Below are 15,121 nucleotides of genomic sequence, written 5' to 3'. Positions count from 1 at the left end.
ATGGATCATTTACTCAGCAACACAATTCTTTTACTGACTGTAAGGAGGCACAGGCTCAAATGATATCCCTCTGACATGCAAGATTTAAACAACAAGGTTTCCTGCAGCGATATGGACAATGTTGACTTAACTTAAATGGCAGGTCAAAGATGTAAAAGATGAATTTCAATATCCTAATCGGGGAAGAATTCTCACAAAGAACAACGATATGGAATAAAAAATAGGAAAGAGTGATATGACCGAGATGCGAGTAATGGAAGAAAGAGAGACAGATTGGATAACGAACGAAAACAACTAACAAGGAAAAACTAGCTGCCTTTTATCCTTCCCTACATCATACTGATCTGCTTCCACATACTTCCAGCATATGCTGTGTTCTGCATCTTATTGAGTTTCACTATTGGCCATTGTAGTACTTTGGCTGAGGATAAGTGAATTTGACCAAGGTGATACTCAGGCTGAGGACATTTGGTATTTCCATATGATAGACGTAACACGCTAATATACTGTCATTGCATCTATCATTGCTGATGTTGTGGCAGATGGTTCTTTATGTATAGGACTAACCGGTAGTCAAATATAGAGGTGTCGGAATAGTTGATACCAGGAGGGTTAGGGTTATGGGGTTGTCACCATAAGCGAATTGTGCAGTGAGTAGCTAAGAAACACTTCAGTCGAACACACGATACCACGGAAGTGAGAGTTATCATACTCTCCTTTACTATTCTCACATGTAAAATGCAATATGGGCCAGTTCGGAAGAGCTGGGTCAATCCTGGCTTGAAATTCCTGGAATACCCTAGTGATTTCGATAGATTCCTTAAAGCGGAGAAAGTAACCATTGTCCTAACATGTACAGTCATCAATATAAAGAATAAGGTAACAGGATCCAGACCAAGATGCTGTCTAAATTGGACGAAAGAGATCTGAATAAATAAGGCTCCAAGAGTCTTAAAGCCTACGTTACTGGATCTTGGGCAAATGTTTGCTGATGTTTGGTATCAGTAGAGGTCTGGTGTGGTGGAACATCATGAAATGGAAGACCTGTAATGGAGGATACCGCTTGGTAGTTGTACCAAGTAATCTACTATGCCAGAGGATAATTGGTATTCGAGTAGTAATTATAGGAGTAGGGTCTTCAGTGCCTGACAGTGGTTGAAGTGCATTTGGTAGATATGTAAGAGGTAATAGAATCGGAGATTTAATAGCACTGGTGACTATTGTGCATTTAGAACCAGCAAGTTCTTACACTAAATTCTGAACATGGCCGAGAGTTGTTTCAGAGCTGTCATGAAGCCGGGAAATCAAGCAGGTATTTGTAGTGAATATAATGCAATAATGTATGGAGAGTTATCCAATGGACAAAAGAGAGGACCTGAGATCTGGAGTATGGAGGGCCTGAATATCTAGAGTGAGCATTGCAGAGTTGTGGCCTTGTTGAAATGAATTTGTACGGTCCCAACCGCTATGGCATTTACTGATGGGTTGTTGCCCATATGGATAGCAATAAAGGCGTTATATTTGAAGGCATTGTAGGAGAACTAGGCATCACTGTTCTGGCAGAGGTGATGAGTGGCACCTGAACCAATCACTCAGTTTGATAACTCTACTGCCAATTTTGCAAAGCGGGTAGCTAGTATATTCACACATGGCTAGAGAGAAATGAAATAACAGGAACGAACGACTGTAAGTAAGGCAAAGAAAACTCAAACGCTAAAAGAAATCTCTGACCTGCTAGTCCTAGCTTTTCCTCCACTGATGGAGGTCTTGCTGAGGTTGCTGCTGCCCTTGTCACTTGGGGTTGTTGGCACGGCTGTCTCCCAGTGTGAGGCAGGTGTGGGAATGACCAGCCAAGACGTGCCGGCTGTTGAAGTGCCAAATATCGCCTTCCCAAGTCGAGGCAGGTTAGTGATATCACCAGCATGTGCTCCATATTCCCTGGAAGCGCTGTCAGAGGAGGATGCACTCTTCCCTTGAATACACATTGTATACTTTATATGCATCCAAGTGCCATCTCCCTAATATTTGGATTTCGGTTTCTGTGATACCAACTTCTGCAGCCCAAGTTGGCGCTCCTCTATGGAAGCTATGCCCGTTCCATACTCCACGACCTAAACCAGAAGTAATGGCTAGTCCCTGTAGTGTATGGACTATGTGCTCTCTGGTAAATCGCCTTTCCTCATATGCTCCAATACTTGATGGAGGAGCAAATTGTTGTCTGTGGCGGTCGATACTAATAAGGAGTTTCATTGCGCGAACAGGGCAAGCTGTATCATTACTGGCTGTGATTGTTATTTGTATTCCATGCCCGAAGAAGTCCATCTTCGATGTGGGTAGTGTGAGCTTCATGTATTCTTGTCTGCTCAGGGTTTTGAACTTAATGCTATTCTTGTTTAGGAACCAGGTGCAGAATAGTGAGCCTATTTCAATGTCGGTTGCTCGGTAAGTAAATTCCCCCACTTGAAGGAACGCAGTAAAGGCCAATGTGAATGCCACTCATATGACAATGTCATCGTAGTTGGTATTTCCGAGGACATTTAGCAGTTGGAGGAGGCAGGGGTGGGTTAATGGTGTACGATTGTGGCAGTCGGGTTCATTGTGGTCTCTCTTTATTCCTTGCAGCGTTCTCTCCCGACATGGGTCAGAGAATACAGTACATTAGATACCTAGATGCAAGTGTTAAGACCTGAGCCCCGAGAGATATAGTTTCATTGTTTTAACTTTGATGGTTCCGGCTAAAGAGCACATCAATTCAATAAGCCATGTTACCTTAGCTGGACAGCATGCACCGTTCGCATGATAGTAGTTTGAGAGGGTACAGAACAGGGTAAACCGTGACCTGGGGGTATTATAGTTCTTTCTAGTCGAAGGAGCTAGGCTGTGCCAAAGGAAGTATGCTGCGATATGGGAGAGACCTGTTTGTTGTATATCAAGAATCCATGATCCCGGAGGGTAGAGGTGGGATGTACTAGCTGTAGGGCCAAGTTAGTAATTCTGTCAAAGTCAAAGAGTGAGAGTGCATCTGCAAGAGAGTTCTCCTTAGTTGGAATCCATTGGCATTCAATTTCCAGGTCCCATTCGGTAGCGATCAGTAAGCAGTGGCGCAATTCGCTCATTGTAGCGCCCCAGATTGTTCTAGTAGAAATTGCATGTACTACTGCCCTGTTATTAAAGTGTATTAGGACCTTAGTACCCTGCCAGTCCTTACCCTAGCATAGTAATGCCTATTCTACTGCACGCATTTCCTTGGAATTGATGTACTCATTGTTTTTCATTAGGAAGTGGGGCAGTGATATTGAGAAAGCGTGGCCAGGCAGGGGATTGTGAGATTCACGGTTGGGGGGGGTTGATCCTGCTCCAGTTGTGTGTATCTGGTTTGCTCTCATATAAAAGGCTCCTAGTTCTTTTGTTCCCAAAGCATCTGTCCAAAGCCCAACTACTTCCCTCTCTTCTAGTTGTATTGATCGTTCTGGCACTTTTCCTAGGACTCGCTTCCACCACTTGAGTTCCTGGTAGGCCTCCAGACAGATGCACGGCCGGCAGTTCCTTTCCTGCTGTTCCAGCTCCGGAAAGTAAAGCTCCATATTGTAGAGCCGGCAAAAAAAGGTCCTTCCCAGTGGAACCACTACAGAGATAAAGTTTAAGTAACCCGTTGTTCCTGGTAGATCGATTAGTGCAAGGGACTTCGCAAGTAGTGCTGATGGAACAATGGTTTGAGCTTCATCGAGTTTCTTTGTTAGTAGTCGGATTACCATCTTCTCGGTATCAAGCTCAATTCAGCCAAAGCTAGCCACCTTTCCTTCTTCGTTCTTAGCTGCCTTGATTGTTAAGCCTACTAATGAGCATAGGTAGGAGAATCTCTGGCTGTAGGCTTCGGGGTTGCAGTTGTCAGGGAAGATGATAAGAAAGTCATCAAGGTAGTGAATTATTTCCGCTTCAAGCGTCTCCCTTGCTAGTTTGTTTCCCAGGATCCAATGAAAGGTTTCTGTGCATAGGTTGAACAGGAATGGCGCCATCTGGAGTCCGAATGGCAGGAAGCATTCTGAGTAGGACTTATTGTTCCAGTGGAAGCCAAAAAGGACCCTATCGCTTGGCGAGATAGGGATATGACTGAAAGCATTATCGAAGTCCAGTTTTAAGAGCTGGCAACCTCTCCCAAACTACTGTATTGCGGTAATGGTATCTTAGATCATGCTATAGGAGATTGTCGCGGAGTATTCTGGTATCCTGCTGTTGATGGAACCTTGGCTACCATTGTCAGTAGGGTACAATAAGTGATATATTCGTCTCTTGGACGCATCTGACTTGTCAGTCAGCTCTACTGGGGAGGACATAAAGTACTCTGATAGTGTCTTGCTGCTTGTAAAGAGTTCAAGCCTGTTGTGTTCGAGCTCCTTGATGATATGAGCTGCTACTATATCAGGAAAATCTTCCATGGATGTGAGGTTTCAGTATATCTGCACAGCCTCACGGTGTAACTGGTATGGGTACACGGGTATTAGTTTTGTTTTATGTTTTGTTTTAAGTATCGTTTTGATACTTGGTTTATTTTACCAAAGAATATCACTTGATATCTTTGATTGGCTTCATTCGTGCTAGATATGGACAAGAATTGTGTATTTACAGACCACCTAATCCCATGATAGAAAAGGTAGACTTCGACAGACAGCATTTTAATATACTTGGTTGAACAGTTACTTCTTTGTTCCTCAGTACACCCGTGAATCCTCTTTTAGTTCTCTGCACTCGCCTCCTCCCTGGAAGAACAGGCCACCTGCCAACTATCGTGGCTATTACCCATAACCTGATTAGCACCTTACGAACATGGTACACTTTTTTAACCTCAGCAAGTGGTTAAGAACCTGTCACTAGATTTGGGCCTGATCAGCCTATCGATATCCACTTTTGAATGCTAGCTGAAAGAAGTGGCCGAATCACAGCATATTCGGCTTCGTCTCAAAACCAACATACAGATATTGACCACTAGGAGTTGGAAGCAAATCCTACAGCAAGACCTTACAAAAAAGAAAGAATTGTGGTACTCTGCTAAGGAGCCGGGAGAACCTGCAAACACGGAAGACACATAACTCCCATAGGAATCCCCTTCTACACCAGCAAAAAACCCTTCCTTTGCACCTCCCATTGATCTCAAAACTAGTAGCGAATCAGATATGGCTAGTACATATGGAGGGCCTTCAGGAGGAGAAAATCCTTGGGCTCGACCTGAAGAAGAGGAAGTACCTGCACTATATGAACCTCCTAAATTCAAACTCCACCTGCCAGAGAAGTTTACAGGAGAAGGAAAAAACCTCAAACCTGAAGCTTTTAATGGATAGGCAACTGAACCTACACACTACCTTCTCCTACAAGGGAAAGATGTGGAAGATCCTACAACCGGACTATAAATTGGATTATTCTGTGAAGGCAAGGCAACCGACGCATACCACCAATGCTATAAGAAAAACAGGTGAAATATAACATTAAGAGGATCTACTGTTCTCAATTACCTGAAAGGCCGATTCCAATCCTCTATCATTAACGACCTCCTATACAACAAATTCGACCAACTAAATCAGGTTAATGGAATGCATGTCAAGAGAATCACAGATGTAGCTACAGATCTAAGGATGTATAAGGACTGAATGAAGAAAGGAAGTATTTCCAACTACATCCTTAAGCGGCGATTCCATGATACTATGCATGCTATTGGCGCAAGCAGTATCTGTATAGCACAGTGGTAGACGATCGAAAGATATTTCACACAGAACTTGGACTCTTCGCTTGTGTACTTTGTATATTTTCTCTCTTGCATATTCTTTCATACGGGGAGGGGGAAATTGGGCTAACTATATTCACATTGGATGTGGCCACCTATGGTGTACCACAAAACACACTAACAGCCGATGTGATAGTCACCAGTTGATCATGATATCCACAAGTGGACATGATAGCTGTCCCCCATCGGATATGGCAGCCACGTATAAACCTTCTATTTATCACACAATAAAGTCCACGTCATCCACCAACACTCCCCCTGAAACCTTGCCACTATCAATCCTCTGAGGTTAGGCCTAGTTTATCTACCAATTCAGCTTGTTTGACTTTGCCGTAGATCTTCGTAAATCCATCTGTGATCATTGCTGTAGTTGGTTTGTAGGTGATATTAATAGTGCTATCGCGAACCTGGTCCTTGATCAAATGAAAATTAACTCCTACTCTCTTGTTTGGAGTCTGATATTCGCTCATGTTTGCATTTTTGATATTTGCCTGATTGTCACTGTACACGGGAAGTGGCTCGCATTTCATATGTAGCCAACTTGTCTCATGGTGATTGACTGGCAATGACTGGTGCAATTTATGATCAAGTTTGTGTATCCAAATTCCTTCATTGAAACTGGTTGCGGTAGCGATATATTCAGCATCCGCTGTGCTCTCCACTATTATCGACTGCTTCTTCAATTGCCATGCAACTATGGAGCCGTACCGGTCCCGAATAACAATCCCGGTTGTTGATTTCATAGAGTTGGAATCGCTGGCAAAATCAGAATTTGTGTAAAGGCAAATAGTTCCGTAAGGGTTGTTGACCCCTCCTCTCATTCCTAACTGCAACCGATATCCCACCGTCCTTGCCAGGTACCTCATCACACATCTAGCCATCATCATGTACCTCTGAGCTGGATCAGAGGCATATCTCCCTAACACTCCTACTGCCAACGAAATATCTGGACCTGTAGCAATGACCGCGTAGTTGAGACTTCCAACAATCTCCTGATACTTCTTTTGATCTGCCTTATTCTCACCATCACGATCACTCAAGAGACTTTCTCCCTTTCTGGCAGTCCATACCTCTTCCCCAATGGTAGTCATCTTTCTATTTCTTCTCAATAAGGACATTCATGGGTCCAAAGGGGCGCTTACACCATTCGCCGCATCCATCTGGAATCTTCGTGGAAGCTGTAATATATATCCAGACTGGTCAAGTGTTATCACCCTCATCCTTGTATTGCATGTAATCTGCATTCCAAGAAAATGTCCTATCGGGCCCATATCTCGTACAGTGAAGGTATTTTGGAGTATTTTCCTAGTTGCCTCAATCTCAGCTCTCCCTCCAATGAGCAAAATATCATCCACCCATACAAGGAGAAGTTGCTCCTCCTGATAGTAGACACCTGCTTCTCATTCACTCTTCCTAAACCCATTTCTAACCCATTCACTATCTAGCTTTCCATACCAATTGAGTGCGGATTGCTGCAGACTGTAGAGACTCTTCAGAATATGAACGCATACTGGTTCCTGCCTCCCTGTATATGCAACTCTACCAGTAACCTGGTGCTCTCCGTCTCTCACAACTTCAAAACCTAATGGCAACTGTACATATAGCTTCTCCTTGATATCGCTTTCCAGGAAGGCTGCAACAACATCCAGTTGTTGGATCTGGTAGTTGTGGGCAGCTGCGAATGACAGTACTAGCCGAACTGTACTAAGCGAAACCAATGGGGCATTGGTGTGCAAAAGGTCTATTTCGGGTTTCTGTTTAAAGCTATGGGCAACCAAACTGGCCTTATACCGTTCGTGACCTCCATCCGAACCCAACTTTCCCTGCAATACCAATCCTGATGTAATTGCCTTTCTACCTATTGGCACCTTGTCCACTACGAGCCAAGTCTTAAACCTTTTTAGGTTACCAATTTCCTCCTCAACAGCCTTCATCAACATATCTTTTTTAGGTAATCTAAGTACCTCCTCGATTTACTGTGGACCGGCCTCCACCATTCCAAGAAAGTCAGTTTTTCCTGTAATTCCTTCATTCCTTTCCTTGTCAGGTTCCTCATTCACCAAATCCCATGCTCTTCCCAAGCTCGATGGTAAAGCTTTTAATTCCTGAGTAAGCTGACTACGACTGGACCTCACCCTAACCATGTCAGTATTGCTCTTAGATTTACGTCCAATGTATCTGCGAACCGGTTCCTCGTTGCCTTGTACAGGTGGCCTAACATGTATTATACCATGTTCTTCTTAGTCCGCCTGACCTGGTACTGGGTCCTCGTCGCCGGATTCTATGCCGCTTCCAAACAATTCTCGCAATCCATACTGCTCCGCATGCTTCATATCTCCATTCTTATCCTTTCCAGAAGAAATCTCCACAGCTGATTTCCAATTTCTGAGATCTTCGTAGAAAATTACATCTCGGCTGGTGATCAAACGACAGCTCTCAGGGTAGTAAATCTTGTAATATTTAGACGTCAAGCAATACCTGACAAAGATCCTATTTCTCGACTTGTAATCTAAGTTCTTCCAGTGCTCCTTTGGTATTCCATACATCACCTTACATCCCCAGACTCGCAAATGACTAATGTCTGGGATTCTGCCAAACTAGCAATCGTAAGGGGTCTTTCCTTTCAGAGGGCTGCTGGGAGAATGATTGTGGGGATATATTGCTGTCTCACAAGCCAGAACCCAAAATGCCTTGGGTACTGCTACACTGGACATTATACTCAAGACCCTATTCATGAGTGTACGATTTTGACGTTTGGCAAGTCCATTTTCTTGAGGGGGGTATGGGGTAGTGCACTCACTCCAAATCCCATTCATACTAAGGTAGTCAAGAAATTTCTTACTTTGGTATTCCCCTCCACCGTCACTTCGGAGTGACTAACTCTTCTCACCTGTGGCCTTCTCAGCCTGAGCCTTAAATTCTAGAAAGTAGTTGAACATGTCTGACTTTTGGTGCATAAAATAACCGCAAGTATATCTTGTATACTCATCCGTGAAGTAAACAAAATAGTGGCGCTTGCCAAGAGGGAGGGTTTCGACTGGTCCACATACATCACTATGGATACGTTCTAGGACCTTGGTTGCGGTATGTGGTAGGTGTAAGAATGGTTTTTAGGCCAAACTCCCCCGTACACGGTCTTCACACCTATGCTTTCTTTCTGTTCTCATATTACTTTCCACTGGGACTTCCATGCCGACAACCACCTCTTTCATTGATCTAATCGAATTGTTGCTAATATGATGTAAACGTCAATATCAAAGCTCCTTATTCTCAATCTTTTGATTGTATCCAGTCTCTACTTCAAAGAAGACATGTTCGATGTAGCATTATTCTTTCTTGTGGCTTTTTGTTGACTGTGGAGCGAGCAGGAAAAGCCTATTTCTCATTCGCGCAGTCCTCATAAGAACTGAATTCTGATACAGGCAACAACCCATTCCAGGGTCAATCTTTACCTCTAGTCCACGCTCCATCAGCTGACCTAGTGACAGCAGATTTCGGCAGCCTAGCATGTGAATAACATTTTCAATCGCCACCTTTCGGCTCTTACCGTGTGGTAGGATTACAGTGACCTCAACCGTACCAATTCCCCCACATACGAGATTTCTTCTGTCAGCATCATTGACAGTCCTTTCTCCTAGGGCGTACGAGCGATATTCAGTAAAGTATGACCAAACTCAGGAAACATAGTTTGAGCAACCACTATCTATCCACCACTCCTTATCTAACTCTGGCTGACCTAGAAAGCACGGTATCTCTCTTTCTATTTGCATCAAAACTCCAAATTGCAGAAGCAGACTGGTCTTCATTTCCAGTTCCATTTCTGGCAGTACCTCTTCTACCTACATTTCGGTATCTCCCTCGTTGTCCTCTATTATTCGAATATGAATTTCCTGCTCCACCTTTTGACCAGTACTCCTTCTTCCTATGACCTTTCTTTCCACAATTATAACATATGATACTCATATTACGTCCCGTTCTTTTACTGGAGTAATTTCCTTTACTGGTATTACTGCTTCTGGGGTTCTCATTCCGAGATTTCTGTCCATTTCCGGCGTGAGAATACCTGACTTCTCCTCCAGAGAGTCCTACCCCATTCTTTCTTTCTGACTTAAGGCAGCTGTTGTACTTCACCATCCCGTCTATTAGTTGATGGAGTCGGCTGGCATTACTATAGATATGGCGAAATGTTCTCCATGCCTTATCGTCCATAGGTAAGGCCCGTAAGATGATATATGTGGCCTCAATATCGCTAATCCCTTGACCTTAACTATCACAAAATGTAAGATCACAAAGCGAGGATTTAAACTTGTCATTAAATGCAATAATGGTGGGAAAGTTGCCAATCTTCAATAATCAGATGTCATCATTAATCGGGTTGAAGTGTTCCGCTCTGCTGTCCTTCTGATCTTTTCTCAGCGAGGTCCACCTCTTTTTTGATGTCTCTATATTCCAGTATTTTCTTCGAAAGTGGGACTCCATATGGCTCACTAACAACGCCTTCGCCATAACATCCCTCGATTTCCATTTCAGTTGCTCTTTTGTAAGTGAGGTAGATCCAGTAGTACCACTACTACATGCGTCTAGTACGCGGGAACCTACCCCGGAGGCATATTTCTCTGTTCCATCAATGATAAAAGTCAATCCTTTCCCGGCGATCAATATCATCATATTCCGGGCCCACAGCTCATGGTTTATATCGTTTAACAACTCGACATTGAACTTCGGATTCATTACTGACGACTCTAAACTCAACTTACTCATGGCGTCAGTTTGATTGGAGACTCGTGGTTGACTTTTCTTTCTTTCTGGAAATATCTTTCTAGGGCGTCAATTCACCTGGGCTCATAACCTGTTAGCGCAAGCAGTATCAGTAAAGGACAGTGGTAGATGATCGAAAAGATATTTCACACAGAACTTGGACTCTTCGCTTGTACACTTTGTATATTTTCTCTCTTGCGCATTCTTTCATATGGGGAGGGGGAAATTGGGCTAACTATACACACATCGGATATGGCCACCTATGGTGTACCACAAAACACACTAACAGCCAATGTGATGGTCACCAGTTGATCATGATATCCACAAGTGGACATGACAGCTGTCTCCAATCGGATAAGACGGCCACGTTTAAACCTTATATCTATCACACGATAAAGTCCACGTCATCCTTCCAACACATCCTACCCTCCGGCGAGTGGTAGAACAAATCATAGAAGACAACGACGTTATTGCAATATTAATTGCAAGAGGGGAATGAAAGGACACCATCCTCCATGAAACCAAGGCATACAAGACACAGATATCCTCAAGCCACAATAGCCAACCACGCTACAAGCCCTCCAGCAACTCTGAAGATGATACACCACGGGTTTTCAAGAAGAAAACCAAATCCTCCCAAGAATCGAGACCGCAGAAAGGAGAATGTTTTGGATGAGTGAAAACAGGACACAGGGAAAGGAACTGCACTACAAAAAAAGGGAATGGAAAAGCGATTAAGTAAGAGGTACCAGCCAACAATATTGAGAGCGATTGTGATGCCCAATTCAGCGAATATGAGGAAATACATATCGGATATATCGATGTAGAGTGCAACAGTATCTCACCTCCAGCTACATTTAAAGTGCACAACACGTTGGAAGCTACCATTCTGATCAATAGCAAGAATGCTTGAGTCCTATTCAACACTGGCACGATTGGAAGAGACATGATCAACAATGCCTTTGTCTCTGTCCATGGACTCCCAACTCGAGACCTTAACCAACCCATACCAGTCAATATGGCAGTGAAGGGATCATGATCCACAAGCCATAAAACCTGCAGTGCAACTATTCGACATGGTTGTACCGTTCTACCTCCCCAGGAAATACTAGTCAGAAACTTAGCCAAATACGATGTCTTGATAGGGATGCCATTCCTGAATCGCCATAAAGCTGTAATCAGGTGTGGGGAATCAGCCATCGATTTCCCGGATCAGAAGGTCAGAGTGTCATGCAAGCCAATAAGCGGAGAGTACCAAGCTGCAGCCTGTGAAGCAACTGCCCAACGGCTATTGGATGAATACACTGATGTTTTATCTGATCAGATTCCCAAAGAACTACCACCCATGAGAGAAGTGACCCACCACATCCATCTTCGAGACCCCTCTAATCTTAAAAACCAACCTACCGACTCAATCCCTGACAGATACAAAAATCCACTATGTGACTGGATAAACCAACAACAAAGAAGAGGAGTCATCTACCGAGTGGAAGCACCAGGTGCCGCACCTATGTTTGTCCAACCCAAACCAGATGGCAAAAGAATCCACCCCTTGGTTGATCTCAAACTACGAAATGAGAACACGGTTATAGACAGCTCCACTATCCCAAATCAAACATAGATCCTGAATGCAGTTCGATGGGCTAGATTCAGAAGCAAGATTGACCTAAGCAATACCTATTGCCAAACAAGGTTAGATCCAGGAAGTGAACGCTATAACAGATTCAAAACACCCTTCGGGAGTTTCATTAGCTGTGTTGTATTACAAGGTAATATGAATGCGCCTACTCCCTTTATGTGAATTATGGAAAACCTCATAAGTGAATACCTCCACCACTTTGTATGAGTTTACATCGATGATATTCTCATTTTCTTAAACTTCAAAATGGAACATACCTAGCATATAGGTTTGGTTTGCCCCAGACTACTAGAAGCTAAGATGTATACTAGTAAGAACAAATCAATCCTATTTGCCAATAAAATCGATATCATTGAACATTTGATAGATAATGAAGAAATACACGAAGCCCCAGGAAAGATATCCTGTTTAACAGAATAGACAACACCCTGAAATCAGAAAGAACTCTAGTGATTCTTACTGCTAGTCAACTAAATCTCCCAGTTCCTACTACACCACGCCCTTGTGACAGCATGGCTCAGCAACCTTACCGGCAATGCAGAATTTGTGTGGACCCATACTCATGACTAAGCTTTTACGAACCTGAAGGAATTGATTAAAAATGCCTAGGTTATAAGACCTATTGACTACAGTAAACTGGATCTGATATGGCTGAATACTGACGCATCAGATGTTGGAGTTGGGGTATGGGTTGGACAAGGAGCCTGTCATGAAATTGCAAGACTGGTGGCATTACACAGTAGGAAGTTCACTAATTCATCAATGAACCAGGGAACCACAGAGAAGGAAACCGTTGCTGTGATTGATGCTCGCGCCGCTTTCAACCACATTCTGATGGGCAATACCTTCACCATTGTTACCGACTACCAACTACTCACTAATCTTAAGACAGAAAGCGTACCTGGAAGGAGATGAACATGATGGATAGGCGAGATCAGCAAATACGATGCTAAAATCATCTATTCTCCTCGAAGAATGGTCTATTTAGCTAATACTCTCTCCTACCTATATGAGAATCAAGAACTCGCAGACACTCTTCTTGTTCATAACCACACAAGACAAAGCGAAGATAGCCTTGACGACACCTCCTATGAACAAGACCCATGAGTGGCTACCGCCAGCTCTGCTGCACTCCCTTATCCTTTGTCTTACACCACGTATGTAACCAGTACGGGTACGCAGTTATTGGTTTTGTTTTATGTTTTGTTTCAAGTGTCGCTTTGATACTTGGTTTTGTTTTATGTTTTGTTTCAAGTATCGCTTTGATACTGGGTTTGTTTTAAGTATCGTTTGATACTTGGTTTTGTTTTATGTTTTGTTTCAAGTATCCATTTGATACTTGGTTTGTTTTAACTATCGTTTGATACTTGGTTTTGTTTTATGTTTTGTTTTAACTATCGCTTTGATACTTAAGAAGTTTTACCAAAGTGTATCGCTTGATACCTTTGATTAGTTTCGTTCATGCTAGACATGAACAGATTGGTGTATTTAAAGACCGCCTGTTTCTACGATAGAAAAGGCAGACTTCGACAGACAGTATTTCAATATACTTGGTTGAACGGTTACTTCTTTGTTCCTGAGTACACCCTCGAAGCCTCCTTTAGTTCTCAGCTCTCGCCTCCTCTCTGGAAGATCAGGCCATCTGCCAACTATCGTATCTTTACCGATAACGTGATTAGCACCTTGCGAACACGTTACATTTTTTTAACCTCAGCAAGTGGTTAAGAACCTGTCCCCGGATTTAGGCTTGATCAACCTATCGATATCCACCTCAGAACGCTAGCTGAGAGAAGCGGCAGAATCACAGTACATTCGGCTTCATCTCAAACCCAAGATAGAGTCTTTGACGACCAGGAGTGGGAAGCAAATCACACGGCAAGACCTTACAAGGAAGAAACAACCCCGGCGCTCTACTAAAGAGCCAGGCGATCCTGCAAACACGGAAGATACACAACCTGCTGGAGAATTCCGTTCTACTCCAACAAAGAAGCCTTCCTTTGAACCTCCAATCGACCCCGAATCTAGTAGCGAATCAGATATGGCTAGTACTGGAGGATGGCCTTCTGGAGGAGGGAAATCTCGCGCAAGGCCTGAAGAAGAGGAGGTACCGGCGGCATTTGAAACCCCTAAGTTTAAACTCTAGCTCCCAGCGAAGTGCACAGGCAAAGGGAAAGACCTCAAACCTGAAGCCTTTGTACGATGGGCAACAGAACTCTCACACTTCCTACTCTTACAAGGAAAAGATGTGGAAGACCCTACAACCGGACTTATCATTGGATCTTTCTGTGAAGGAAAGGCAACCGACGCATACCACCAATGCTAGAAGGACTTTGGCGGGAATGTAAGATTAAGAGGATCTACAGTTCTCGATTACCTGAAAGGACGATTCCAATGCTCTATATCCAAAGACCTCCTATACAACAAATTCAACCAGCTCCAGCAAGTTAACGGAACACATGTCAAGCGAATCACCGATGTGGCTACAGACCTAATAATGTATAAGGACCGAATGGAGAGAGGAAGTATCTCCAAAGACGTCCTGAAGCGACGATTCTACGACACCATGCACCCTACCCTGCAGCGAGAAGTAGAACCACTCGCGGAAGATGGCGATGATATTGCAGTAATAATTGCAAGAGCAAAACGAAAGGACGCCATTCTCCATGAGACCAAGGCCTACAAAACACAGACATCCTCTAATAGGAACAGCCAGCCACGACACAAAGCCTCCAGCAACTCTGAAGACGATACCCTACGGGTTTTCAAGAAGAAAACAAAATCCTCCAAAGAATCGAGACGGCAAAAAGGAGAATGTTTTGCATGTGGAAAAACAGCGCACATCGCAAAGAACTGTCCTACAAAGAAAGGAAAAGGAAAGGCAATTAGGCGAGAGGCGTCGGCCAACAATGTTGAAAGCGATAATGCCCAATCCAGTGAATACGAAGAAA

Source organism: Tuber melanosporum (genome assembly GCF_000151645.1).
Source record: "Tuber melanosporum whole genome shotgun sequence assembly, scaffold_33, strain Mel28".
Lineage (NCBI taxonomy): Eukaryota > Fungi > Ascomycota > Pezizomycetes > Pezizales > Tuberaceae > Tuber > Tuber melanosporum.
The sequence above is the reverse complement of the archived record's forward strand: the minus strand, read 5'-3'. Positions refer to the sequence as shown.